Consider the following 14,510-nt stretch of genomic DNA (forward strand, 5'->3'; position numbering starts at 1 on the left):
AGAACTGTGAGCAAAGGATTCGTGCTGTGTGTCAGTTTCCCACCCAGTGCACAGATTGTTTATAAATATGTTATAATCTATCTTTGGAAATATAAAGGACTGTAATTAAAGACTCCTGTTTTTAAGGCTGACGAAGTGAAGTTAACTGTGGCATGGCAGTTGTTGATTCTGCTGTTCAGAGCATGATATGAATGGCTTTTAGATATTCACAGCTAGGTGGCTAATGCATTGCTGTTGGGTATTGCAATTTGCTTCTCTGGTTATTACTGAGGTACCCTTTTCCACAGTGTCTTGGCAAAATTTCAGTCTGGATAATTACTTTTTGCTTACTGAATTTCACCCTGCCATTTCAAGTGGGCCAGTTCCTCCACTGATGGAAATCAGTGTAGTTCTATTAATTTCAAAGCACTGACGTCAACGGAGCTGTGCCAGTTTACACCAGGTGAGGATCAAATATTCCTATTTCCTGTCTTAATCCGCTAGATCCTTGTTGTGGCGTGCTGTTCAGCAGCTGCCATGTTCCCACCCCACAGGTGGCTGCACTTCAGCAGTGGATGAACTGATCCCTGCGCATTGTTAATATATCAGCTAGAGTTGGATGAAAACTGCAAAACAAAATCTTCAGGTTAAGTCATGGAATTTTGTACATGAAGTTGCTCCATTTTAGTTCATACCCCATTTGCATTCACTTTCCATGGAATAATTAAACTAACCATTGTCGTGAATGACAAATGTTCAGAGAAGGTGAATTTCAAGGTCAGTTGTGTGAGTATTGGAAGTCAGCGGGAGACACATGGGTGCTCAGCACTTCTGAACGTTGGGACATTTATTTAGGTACCTACGGCCCTAATTCAGCAAAGCATAAGAGTTTTGATGATTAGAAGTAAATATAAGCATGTATTTAAGTGCTTTGCTAAATAGGGACATAAATAAGGATTTAAGAACCTGACTTTAGACACTCCGTTTTGAGAATCTTGGCCCAGATGATTTGAGAAACCCTGAAATTTAGGTTCTCTCAAAGGTCTGAAAAATTAACAACTAAGGCACTATGCTTAATGACAATTTACTATTCCCTGCCTATTTCTCACTTAACTGCCTATTCCCTTATCTTTTCATAAAGTTTATTCTATCAGCCTCAAACATGAACCTCATAGCAAATGTTTCCATTAGCTGTATCACTGCTTCAGTGAGGCAACCGCATTTTTATGTAGATCACAACAATTTGTCCTTTCGCTGATAAGAGCAACATTTTCTATGCTCATCATGACCGGCCTGTCCATCTCCAGCTTATTCATTGTCATAAAATCAAGCACGCTATTACAATTGTAATGAACATGATGCTGTGTCTGTAAGAGGCCTCATTCCAGAGCCTGTGACGGGACAAGGACAATGCCTGAAAGGTTGAGAATTTATTGTTCACAACAGAGGGATAAGAAACTACAAAGTATGGGATCATAAAGGCTGTCCAGAAACTTGTGGAGGGGAGCAGCAGCTCATCAAATTGCCTCTGTCTTTGCAAATGTCAGAGTGTTTGCTCTAATCAGGTCAGCAGATTTCTTTTTTGGTTCATTAGCAGAGCCATCTGGCAACAGAGGACTCATTGTTCCAAATTAGAGCATCTAATCTCCATGCAATGACTGCGGATTTTGCTTTGGATCCAATATGTCAGAGTCATTAGGAGTAGCACTGTGTTTTTAATTCTATCAGAGTTGGGATACAACAAGAATCCTTTAAATCTTCATTCCAAACTCAAAGCCAGTCCTTAGTAGTTCAAAAAGGAATGCTCAGTTACCTTTTCCCCCAATGCTTTCATTGCTGGAGACTCTGAAACCAGAACTACAAGAGTCTCCTGTTACTAGCCAGTCTGGAAGCAGACAGCACTAGCCAAATCTCCTGAAATTACCAACTCAGTCCTGCAGAATCAGGAGTTCAGATAGTTTAAATAAGCATCCAACCCAAACCCAGACTCTGAAATTGAAGCTTTGCCCCTCTATGATTTCTGTGCACAAATATGTCAATTCTTTTGTTTCTAAAAATTACTATGTAGACTGAACAGCAGTGACAAAGAGTTACGGTTGCCTAAAGTTTTCAATTATAGCTGGCCGTTTTCAGTTGCTAATAATTTTGATAGACGTTAGCCACTTGAGCTGAAATTTTCCATGCTTGGTCTCTGCTTCATATTAGTTATTCTGGAAAGTTTGGACAACATTGGTTTAGCTTTTTTCGAGAAAGTGAAAAACAGATTGACAAAACTGCTAAAAGCATTTTTCTGGACACATTTGAACAGTTCTACTGCCTTAGGGTTTAGAACGTGAATTTGAAATTTGGCAGAGGGATAGTTCTGGGGTCAGAGATTTCCCTTTCGCTGTTCCCGTGAAAAGCTATCCAGATTTGGTTGAGTTAAAAATCACAGACCATCACCATTAACAGGTGCACACTAAAATTTGTTCTACACTTGTCCTTTGATTTTCTGGACATTCCAACTACACTGAACATGCTTTTGGACCTCATGGCATCTCCTGAAGCATGTGCATACAAAACACAGAGAGACAGAGCTCCAGACAAGACACTGGCAAAACAGATTAAACTATTCCTCCTACTGTTGCTTTCTTCCATCAAGACACACTTTGGCCTTGGTGCAAAGAACTGGAAGACCATGCATTCTAACCACACCTATTCTACTTGCTAGTGTTAATAATTCTGTGCACTTCACAATTCTTATTATTGATCAATAATAATTCTTATTATTGATCTTCTACTCATACTATTCCTCCACGACACAGATGAGGTAGCTGAAGATCTGAAAGGTCTCACATGGCCATTGCTGCATGATCCTTGAATAGAACCTAAGTTTAGAATATGTCTTATCCTCCTAGTCACGTTGCCTTTCAGAATCAATATGTCAAACCTATGTGCTTAGCTATGATGTCTGTCAAAATGGGGCTACACCTTTTCAGGACCTACAGATGAATGAACACTATGAAAATACAAAGTATCTTTAACAAATAAATAGCACTCAAGATTCTAACACAGCCCTCTGCTCTAACCACTAGACAAAACTCCCCTTCCGAAGCCAAAAAGAGAGCCCTGGAATTCTAATTTCCAGCTTCTATTAATGACTAGCAAATAGCTGGCTGGCAAAATGTATATCACATGCCCTCTTGTGCTGAGTGTACATTGTGAATAGTCTACTACTGGTACCACTTAAAGGAGCTGCTCTTTTAGCTCAAGAGGTCAAGGTATGTGATATAAATCTAAACGTGTTCGATTCAGACAGTGATGACTCATGTAGCTGTTACAGTTGCAGGTAACAGAATTTCTTTGTTTCTTCAGTTTGCTTTTTAAAAAACAAACTAGAAAACTCTACGAAAAAATATATTAAAAGAGCATTGGTATTGTGTCAAAGTCAAACACGAAAAGTTAGAAAATGCCAGAATTACGATCATCCGTGCAACTTTATTTCTGCCCTCTTATGCTTATGCATTATGAGTGTCCATTCTAATTTAAGATAAGACACAAAAGCAAGTTTAACAGACAGACAGATGGATTGGGGGAGAGAGGATGAGTGATAGGAAGACATGGTCACAATTAGCATGTTAAATAAAACAAGTAAAATATATTTATAGCCACCATCTCCACTGACCACCTGGCTAGCTATTATCAGACAGCAATTTAACTTGGTAGAAGAAGGGATAGTGGAGAACTTTAAGAAGTTCAGAGCAGTGGTGTCGGTTGTCTTTGGGGCATGAGGAGAAGGTCTCTTTCACCTTTCCCCAGAATGTCCACCTCCCACCTATATCCTTACGTAGTTTGACAGACGAATGACTTGAAGAAAATCTGTGTGTGGTACTTCTAAGGTGTATGTTGCCATAGTCACAGGGCCCCTTATGAGTTGGGCAACTGATCTGTGCCACTGGAGTGGAGAACATGATGTGAGACAGCAATCAGTCAAAGAGATGAGATTTCAATTTAATTTCAACGGAACCTTTCACCTCAGCTGTTAACGTTTGGGAAAGGCTTTTAATAGAATGGGGCAAATTTTGATCTCATTTGCTATAACTAACACTATCTTTACAGCTGCGTTTTCTGATTCCAGACACAGAGGAAGAGAAGATTATCGGATTCATTCTAATCTCATAATTGATTCACTCTAGGCTAGTCCGCTTGTAATGGGAGATAAAATCTTAATGTTGTGAATTCAGCACGACAACTGCTTGCCTTTCAGAGCAGCCTGTCATTGCTCGGAGAGATTGGCCCATACAATATTCCCAATCTGGAACATCCCCAAACTTTGAGGTATTTCAGGTTAGCACCTGACCTTTGCAGCCTGGATACCATCATTAGTTTTTTTTATCTTTTAGAGTGTGATAATCCCTAACAACCTCTTCCAGGTCCTGGTCCCATTGTGCTGGCTGCTGACAAACATATAGTAAATGATAGTCACAACCCAAAGAGTTTATAACCTACGAGATAACAGGTGGATGAGACAAAGGGGTGGTGAGGTGGAAAGGGTGACAGGGGAAGAGAAGAAATATGATGTTGTAGCACTGTGTGCACAGCTCCTAGGCAGTCTGCCACAGTTAGCCAACAGTAACCTTAGATCGGATTCCCTCTAAGCTTTGGATGCAAATTTGGGCCTCAGACGTGTCTCGAATTTCTATTCCAACCATCCAAAGGGATACACAAATATCCCCAAATGATACAGCAGACCTAGTGCTGGTGGATTCCAAATTCTGGCTTCCTCCAGTTCTGCTTAAATGAATAACAATAATAACTAGAGCTGGGGGAAGGCATGGAGAGACATTTCCATGCAACATTTGCTGCCATCTTTTACAAAGGCTGAGGCTAGAAGAGAGAGATCACTGTGATCACACGGTGAGACCTCTGTGTTTTGCCTGCTTTTTGAATCCCCCAGTGTTTCGGTTTTTCAGGAGTCTGGATGTTTTTCTCTTTGAAGCGTGTGTCTGGAAGGGAGAGGGGAGTCCCGCTTGTGAATTTCTTCCTAAAGGCAGCTTGGTCTAGTGAGCTAATAGATTCTGAGTCTATTAATTCCCCAGCCCTGCGGCCTGAGAATGTCGCGTGCAGGGAAAGAGTGGTATACTTGAAACCAGAACTTCTTCGATTGAATTCACCATGCAGTGTAGGAAATCCCCTCCCCCCCCACCAGTAGGATTTTAAGGCTCTACCTTGTCAAGCATTGAAATAATAACAGCGATACTTCCTAACACTAAATAATATGTAAAGCCTATACACAGATTTCCCGGTCCAAGGTCTGTGTCCAAAGTATCGATATTGTCTCGCTGTTTCCTTATGCTCCCCCATCTGTCTGTATCCACCTGTTCTCTCTTGTTTTATATTTGGAGTGTGAGCTCTTTGGGGAATGGGCTATCTTTTTGTTCTATGTTTGTGCAGCACCGAGCACAAAGGAGGCCTAGTCCAAGGCCAGGACACCTAGACACTCCTGCAATACAAATAATAAATACTCATCTTACTAATGCTGGCGGTATCTTACCGAGGCTAAATCCTTCAACCTTTATGTTAGGTTCAATTTACCTGAACGAAGACATCAGGATTGGCCCTTTATTGGTCTGTATCAGCCTAAAGGTGGTAGAGTCCAACTGTACATTTCTCCATGGATTCACACACTCTGGTCCTGATCCTGTAAAATGCAGAGTAAGTCTAACACCATTTACATTATTGTTATTATTATTCCTAGTATTGTGCTAAGCACCTTGCAAAGAGCTCTGTGCCCCAAGAGAGCACATGGTCATAATTCAGCTTGACAACAAAGGAGACCAGAAATAAGTGCCCTGGGGAAAAGACAAGAGGAGTTCTAGCATGATGATATTGAGATTATAATTTGTTTAATGGTAGTGCCTGGAGGCTCCACGTGAGATCCGGGCCCGGTTGTGCTAGCTTCTGGACACACACAGGGCAAGAGCGCGTCGCTGCCCCCAAAGGTCTTACAAGCTAAGGCCTCACTTCAGCAGTCAATTCCCATTCAGCACAGCATTTATGCACATACATAGATTTAAGCAGCTGCATCAGTTTCAATGAGATTTAGCAAATATTTAAGTCTGTTACTGACTAGGAATGGGTTTAAGCATGTGCTTAAATGCTTCACTGATTTGGGGCCTAATCCAACAAGACAGGCAAATGGTGGGAGAAAGGAAGAGCTGTTATGCCCATTTTGCAGATGGGGAAACTGAGGCTCAGACTAATTAAGTGACTTGCTCAAGATCACACAAGATATCTACAGCACAGGCCAGTCCCATGTCTCAACCACCAGACTACCCTATTCTTACAAACCAAGATCTCCAAGGTGACAATGACGCCGCATTTCCAAAAGGTCCTTCACAAAGGCTCTTCAAGGGCCGCAGTGCTGGAATATATGCATATTTCTTTGCAATACACCTATTATACTGCTGTGTACGTTCCAATCTCTGCCTAGTACAAGGGTTTGCTGTGCTGGAGGTCTGCTTTATTTTTAGTTGTTCTTGTTGCCGTGGCATGAATTAAAACCAGAGGTGAGACAAGGTGTGTTTTGACCACTATGATTACGCTTTAACAGTAAAGTTACCCTGTGTCAGTGTTAACTGCAAGCAGTATCTCCATCCTTGTAGCAATAATCACAACAGAAAGAGGAGAAATATTGCCATTTTTTTCAACTGTTATTTAGAATAAACAGTCCACTTTACTTAGGCTCAGCTGAATTCGGTTTTTATTTTTATTACAGTTTTGATAGATAATATCAATGTTTATTTTAAAGCATTTTATAAATATTTATTTATTTACATTTTCCCAAATTGTGCGAAATGATAGGCTTCATGCTTTTTTTTCTCTATTTTTAGCTAATGAAATTTCCACGGTTGTGGCAAGTCAGACAATAGAGGGTGTCAGAAGCTAATTATTTAATGACAGTAAACACAGAGATTCAAAAAGTTAAAGTTTATAAGTGTTCAAACAAATTGTCAGCAAGTCAAAATACACAAAGTAAATCTCCTTAAATCAAAAGCTAATAATTTCTCAAGCAGCGTTTTTCTTACTTTGCCGATCTGATTATGGATGGAAATATTTTTTCGCTGGTTTGTGTGTATGGCAAAATCAATGTTTGGCGACATTACGGATAAGACTCTAATCCTTCCAAGCTTATCTATATTGGGCCAGATATAGCACAGGTACTCCTACACACCGCTCATCACTCTAGTATCTGAGCGGTTCATAATCTTTTTAATGCATTCGTTTTCACAGCACCACTATGAGGTTTGGAAGCACTTATCATTCAGGCTTTGATTTTTTAACAGAACGTTGCAATACATTTCGCAGCAGACATGCGGGAGAACAAGGATGGCGCAGAAGGAGAGAAGGAGCTGGAGAGAAAGCCCAACCTGCACTCATCTCACAGTGGTGATTTATGTCCCATGGGGCTGGGCCCAGCTCCCCACTCCTGGTGTTGTGACCTGGCCCATGTAGTTGCAGAATCACACAGGTTTGGCACAGCTTCCCCTCTGTCTCCATCTACAGAGGGGAAGATGCACAAAATTAATTATTACTGTGAGCACCATTGTGATGGGTTCGGTCACAGAGACCCCCTTGGGACTGTCACCTGATGTGCTGAGACTACCTCTGAGCCCGTTTTCCCTGCCAGCTTGGGACTCCAGAACCCTGCCTTGTTGAGCCAGACATGCTAGCCAGCTGCAGACACAAACCCAGGTCTGGTCCACACCCCCAAAGCTGCAGACTTTAACTAAAAACTGCTCAGCAGGTCAATTATCTCCAGCACTCAGATACCCAGTTCCCAATGGGATCCAAATCCCAAATAAATCTGTTTTACTCTGTATAAAGCTTATACAGGGTAAACTCATAAATTGTCTGCCCTCTAAAACACTGATAGAGAGATATGTACAGCTGTTTGCTCCCCCAGGTATTAATCACTTACTCTGGGGTTAATCAATAAACAAAAGTGATTTTATTAAGTATAAAAAGTAGGATTTAAGTAGTTTCAAATAATAACAGACAGAACAAAGTAAGTTACCAAGCAAAATAAAACAAAACACGCAAGTCTAAGCCTAATACATTAAGAAACTGAATACAAGTAAATCTCACCCTTAGAGATGTTCCAATAAGCTTCTTTCACAGATTAGACTCCTTCCCAGTCTGGACTCAATCATTTCTCCTGGTACAGTTCTTGTTAGTTCCAGCTCAGGTGGTAACTCGGGGATTTCTCATGACTGGCAGCCCCCTTTGTTCTGTTCCACCCCCTTTTATATCTTTAGCAAAAGGCGGGAATCATTTGTCTCTCTCTGGGTTCCCATCCCTCCTTCTAAATGGAAAAGCACCAGGTTTAAGATGGATTCCAGAAACATGTGACATGTTCACATGTCCTGTGAGACTTCATTATCCACTCGCTGGCACACAGGTATACAGGAAAGCTTACAAGTAAACAGAGCCATCTACAATCAATTGTTCTCGTCAACGGGAGCCATCAAGATTCCAAACCACCATCAATGGCCCACACTTTCCATAACTGCAGTAGGACCTCCGAGTTATATTTCATATTCTTAATTTCAGATACAAGAATGATACATTTATACAAATAGGATGAACACACTCAGTAGATTATAAGCTCTGTAAGGACACCTTACAAGAGACCTTTTGCATAAAACATATTCTAGTTACATCTTACTGACATTCATAAACATATTTTTATAAAGCATATGGAGTGCAACGTCACAACCATGCCAGAATCATAGCCTTAGTTATCATCACCTTTTTATAGACGGAGAACTGAGGCCTAGAGACAACTGGTCCAGCATCACAGAGGATATTTGCAGCAGAATAAGGAATTGAACCTGGACTTCCCAAAACCCAGGCTCATCCTCTAGCCACTGGTCCATCCTTTCACTCTATTCTCCCCTGAGACACACTGCTATGCAGAAACAATATGCCTGACCTATGTGCTCAGCTATGCTGGCTGTAAAATGGGGCAACTGCTATATGCCCACCTGGAGCTATGCAGATGTCCAGCCAGCTGATGATCTGGCCCATTATTGATTCTGGCGCCCCATGCTACAAAACATATTTCTAGAGCTTGATGAAATTTTTTGAACAAATACTTGTTCAGCAAATAATGCAAATTTGGTGACACCGAGATATTTCATGAATTCACGTCAGTTTTACCAAATTGTTGCAGGGGAAAAAAATATCAAAACATTCCCCCCCAAAAAAGTCTAAACATTTCCTTTCAATGTTTTAAAGATTGGAGTTTGGAGATTTTGATTCCAAATGACTTTTTTGTTTCAAAATGTCCTCTTTTTTTCATTTAAAATACTAAATGCTAAAAAATGAAAATGAAACATTTCAGTTTGGGTCAAATGAAATGTTTCATTCGATCCAAAATGACTGTTTTTTTAAACTTTTCAGTTAAAAAAAATTGCTTTGGGCTCGACCTGAAACTATTTTATTTTATTTTTCAGAATTGCCAGAGAACCAAAAAATCCATTATTTACCCAGCTCTGCATAGGTCCCCCATGTTTGAGGTGTTCTACATGGGGGATGCCCCATTACAGACATGGACTGGTTGTGAAATTAGAATCTAGGTCTGGACTTTGTACTCCTGCCAACCTTTGGGGTTTTGACCTGAGGTTTTGATTTGGGTCAATCCACTCGTTATGTACTAAAATTCCATCTTCTTTGGCAACAGATTGTTGGTTTGTTTAATATTTTTGTTCCCAATGCACAGAAGAGCACATATGAGATCTAGCAGCACCATGATGCAGCTCTACTCTTGAGATAGCTGTTTATATGGGAGGTTTCCTGTAGTATTTGGGTTTGGATTTCCACTCCAAGGTGTTACTCGCAAAAAACTAGGGCATCCTGCCTATACTGTAACGAGGGCTCATGGCGTGACCCAATCAATTTAGGCACCCCCACCCTTTCCCCTCCGAGGGCTCAGCGTGTAAGGCACCTGTCCTTACCCATGGGGCTCAGGAAGAAACCTGGTCCATTTAAGTACCCGCCCTTTCCCTCAGGGCTCAGGGATCTACAGGTCTGCAGAACCTTTTCCCAGTGAAAGAGCCTTAAACAACCGTGCTCTAAACATCTAGTTATTAGCAACTCGCACAGAATACATATACCAAGCAAATCTCTTATGGGCACCACTCCCAAAATACAGACAAATTTCACCCGAAAGCAGTCAGGATCCATTCATCTGGGGGTTCCCGGCAATGCCTCTGCACATCACGGCCATGCAGAGGGGTCAGAGTTCCAGCAGCTTGATATTGAACTGCAGTCCGGAAATGGTTACCAAAGAACATTGGTTTTCATGTACATTATATAGGTAAAACTAGCTCCCTCCTTCAAATTTACTAAACCTATCACATTATCCCACACGCCTAAATAACAAAAATTTGACCAATTACACACTGGCACCTATGTGTCCTCCTTCCTGCCCAAGTTTTTACATTTTATCTTTCATGCCCAAATTGTAACTTAGTTGTGACCTTCTCTGTTTATACAGATGGTCAGCATAAAAACACTGGTCAGACTTATCTTCCCATTTATTGAGTCTCTTTCTGTATCGTCCCTAATTTCCCAGCATCTTTACAAACTTGGTGGTTATAACTTTCCTTAGGGACATGCCTGAGGTGGGGTGCTTTATCAGCAGCAGAACATTCTTCCCCCCACTCCAATTTTAGTGGTGAACTCCCTAAGTTTCACCCAAGGCTGGTTTAATGTTGGTGGGGGGAGGGGTTGATCAAGTCTCAGGCCTACAATGGGCCTAATCCAACTCTCACAGAAGTCAATGGAAAGACTCCCAGTGATTTTAATATAAACTGGATCAGACTTCAATAGCTGTGCCTTCCTGAGAAGATTGGGATTGCTTTTAAATAGCAGAGCATCACAAAGGGCATTAGGGCGGCTACTTATTATTATTATTATTACTTTATGAAGTCCTAATGGCATGTTTACAATTGTACCAAACACAAAGGGCCAGATCCTCAGCTGCTGTGAATCAGCAGGGCTCCATCATGCTGATTTACACCACTAGAGGACCTAGCCCTACATTATAAAGGCAGTCCCTGCCTCAAAGGTCTAAATAAAGCATAGGGAGGATCCACTGGGAAGTCTAATGATGGTACATCCATCACGTGAAGAATGAGCAGCTGTGTCTGTCCAATATCACATCCTGTTCCCATCAACACACATGTTCTGAAGGGCACATCAGAATGTCTGCTCACCTCTGCTGGGTTGGGCAATGGACTCTTGGATAAAGAAGGTGACTTTTCTAAATTGCTCAATCTGTTTGCTACTCATAAGCTGCCCCACCCCATCTCTCCTGCATCTCTTTATTTGGCTCCCCCTTCTGAAACTGAATTGTGTTTGTTCTGCTCATGTTGGCACAAAAATTGCCTGACGTTAGTTTAATACCACCACTCACAAAAACAATTTCCTCAAGCCTTGCAATTATAGGGCTGATCATTAGAAACCTTAGTGAGTACATACTGAATTAGATTAAATATAGGCCCAGGAAACACCCCCCACACGCCGATTCCATTTTAATCACCCCTGAAAAGCTAAAGAGATTAGCAAAACGCCAAGATGTAGTGTCTGATCAAAGTGAAATAACTGTGTAAAAAGTGTTGGTGCGATACACCTGCGTGAAGGTACACAATTGTTTTCCTCTACATTGTGGGAGCAGATCATCTCGATGCGGTATTTACAGCAGCTGGTTGGAAATTTTCCAGTGGAACTTTTGGGTAAGAGAATGCCACTGTGTTGAAATCAAAACTTTCCAGAGGAATGTGTCGGTTCTGACAACGGTTTCATTTGGAAAAAACAATCAAAATGAAGCAGTTTGGTCAGATTCTGATTGTAAAGGAACATTTTGGGTTTTTGATTTTGAAGCAACCTTTCATTTCAAAATATGATCTTATATTCAGTATATACATCACTATAAAATTATGTTATAATATAAAAAAGAGTCACAATCAGAACAGAACACTTCAACTGACCCAAAACAATGTTTTTTCAAAGCGGAAAAATTCCAATATTGGGGGGGGGGGTGTTTGTTCCAATTCAAAATGAAAACAAATTTCAGAATTGCCTGCAAAACACAAATTCCTTTTCTTGCCCAGCTCTAAGGACATTCTGCTCTCACCATCTTTCCATTATTGCCAAGGTGTTTGTTGGAATGAAGCCCCGCTCTTTTAACAGCTGTGATTATGGAACACCAACAGACCGTGGTTGGCGGCGGGTGGGATTGAACCCTGGGACCTCTGGAGCTTAGTGCATGAGCCTCTACAGCATAAGCTAAAAGCCAACTGGCTGTTAGCGAAGGCTGTAGAGCAGATTCGTTTTATCTCTCTCTCTAAGTGGTCTCGGTGCCACTAGATAGGACAGAACACCACACCCACATGGTGTGTGGGTTACAATCACACCTGCAAGTAAACTCTGCACTGCTGCACAAGCCCTTGAACCATGGAAGAGGCACAAATGACCTATTCTTTCAGACAGTCCGTCCACCTCCCAGTGGAGGTTTATTTCTTACTGTCCCTTTAAGGCTCTGGGTTTGTCTACACTTCAAATGTTACAAGGGCACAGCTGCGCCGCGATAGCACTTAAGTGAAGACGCTCCTATGCCGACAGGGGAGAGCGCTCTTGTTGGCGTAGTTAATTCACCTCCCTGAGCTATGGCAACAGGTGAAGCTCTCCCGTCACCATAGCGCTATCTACGCGGGGGGCTACGTCAGTATAATTATGTCGCTCAGGGGTGTGGATTTTTCACACATAGTTGCACCGACATTGGTCTGTAGCGTAGGCCAGGCCTCAGGCTCTCAAAGAGGGCTAAGGAATTCAGACGCTCAGACTTATTATTTTATCCATTTTTTTTTCAAATCCCACGTGATGGGCTCTAGCGGGAAGGTCCAATGACCAGCAGGCCTAGAGATCAGCTTGTGGCCTTACAAGCCTAGGCATCCCAGAGGGGAGCCTAGCTGTGCTCTCAATCACCCCCGCGTGCTCTCACTGCTCCTCCAGAGGTTCCGTCCCGACCGAGAAGTGGGCAGAATGGGGGTTGATGGGTAATAAGGTAGGGGACCCATCCTCTGCACCACGTCCAACCCAAGTCCCAACAGGTTTAGCAGAGTGCCCAGCCCAGGTAGTGAGCTACCCCTAATTATGGTACCCCTGGGGTCATTCCTACCAGTCTGGAGCACCTCAGTCTGGGGCCTGGTCACTGGCTTAGCAGACTCTGTTCAGTCTCTTAGTGTCCTGCTCAGTCAACCTTTCTCAGGGCTTCCAGCTACCAAAGAGGAAGGGGACCCAAGTCTCTGGTGCTCATGCAGCCTTCCCAAAGCTGGTGCCACTCCTCTCACAGCTCTCAGCATCAGCCTTGCTTCCTGGTGCCACATACAGCTCATTTCCAGCCTTGCCTGGGCTGCCAGTGTCCTTTTAAACAGTTCCTCCACTGGGAACATGCTTTGCACCTGTAGGGGGACGGGGCCTCCCTAGCCCAGTTGCTCTACTCCCAACCCTGGTTCAATGTGAGGCCTGAAGACCCCATCACATGGAGTTTCCTCTGCTGCCTTTAGGAAACTATTTTGCAGCCTAATAGAACATACATTATGTAAGTCCCCCCATTATTCCTAATTATACCCCCATATGCCCACCATAAATAACCACTCTCCCTCCTTGGTGTTTACACCCTTGCCATATTGGTATACAGTTATGTTCCCTACCTTATTTGCCTCTTACGCAAGTTAGACATATATAGCCCATATATATCCCATTGCAATCCATATATGGCTCTTCTAAATCCACCCCTCCATCCCCTGCTCCTTTCTGTTGCTCTTCACTGAACTCCTTCCCATTTGTCAAGATCTTTTTGATAGTGATTGCCCATTGCATTATTTCAGGTGTATTCACACCAGAGCCTAGGGGGAGGGACTATGAAATCCTTGCTCTGGGATGTGATCTGTCTACTCAGCCCAGAATTGCATTGACCTCTTTTACTGCCACAGAGCCTGATCCTAAACCCATTGAAGTCACTGGGAGTCTTGCCATTGGTTTCAGCTGGAGTCTTCGGACCAGACCTGTGTTGCACTAGTTTACTGGCCTAAATCACCCTAAATCTCCTTCATCAGTATTGCTTCCCAGAATTTTTCCTCTCATTGAATGTCTGCACGGATTATTTCCCTCCCTTCCATCCCCCTATTAGCAGCATTTGCCCAAGTGTAATCTCTTTTTTTAGTTTCTGGTCATGCTTCTAACCCGTCTAGGTCGCTATGAATTTCTTCTCTTTCATTGATATTTGGGAGGCTTCAAAAATTGAAGTTCTGTGTTGTCTTCATGACCATGAAAGGTCCCCTGAGTTATTTTGGTAGGAACACTATAGGTATGTGTTTGTGTGTGTTCCAGCACTTCACCCACATTTCCTTCTTCATGTCCATTTCCACTTCCTTCCACACTTCATGTCTATAGTGGCTGGTTGCTGCTTTCCACCATAAGGT

The 14,510-nt window shown here is 42.3% G+C and overlaps 1 long non-coding RNA gene across 1 annotated transcript in view; it reads right to left on the reverse strand.

The window, feature by feature from the left end:
• LOC141980920 (uncharacterized) overlaps positions 1 to 14,510 on the reverse strand; it is a 177,240-nt gene that overhangs the window by 37,849 nt on the left and 124,881 nt on the right. Inside the window, exon 2 of the long non-coding RNA XR_012637630.1 lies at positions 5,554 to 5,659. This is a non-coding gene — a long non-coding RNA (uncharacterized LOC141980920). The remainder of the gene's footprint in view (positions 1 to 5,553; positions 5,660 to 14,510) is intronic.

Source organism: Natator depressus, chromosome 1 (genome assembly GCF_965152275.1).
Source record: "Natator depressus isolate rNatDep1 chromosome 1, rNatDep2.hap1, whole genome shotgun sequence".
NCBI classification, from domain to species: domain Eukaryota; kingdom Metazoa; phylum Chordata; order Testudines; family Cheloniidae; genus Natator; species Natator depressus.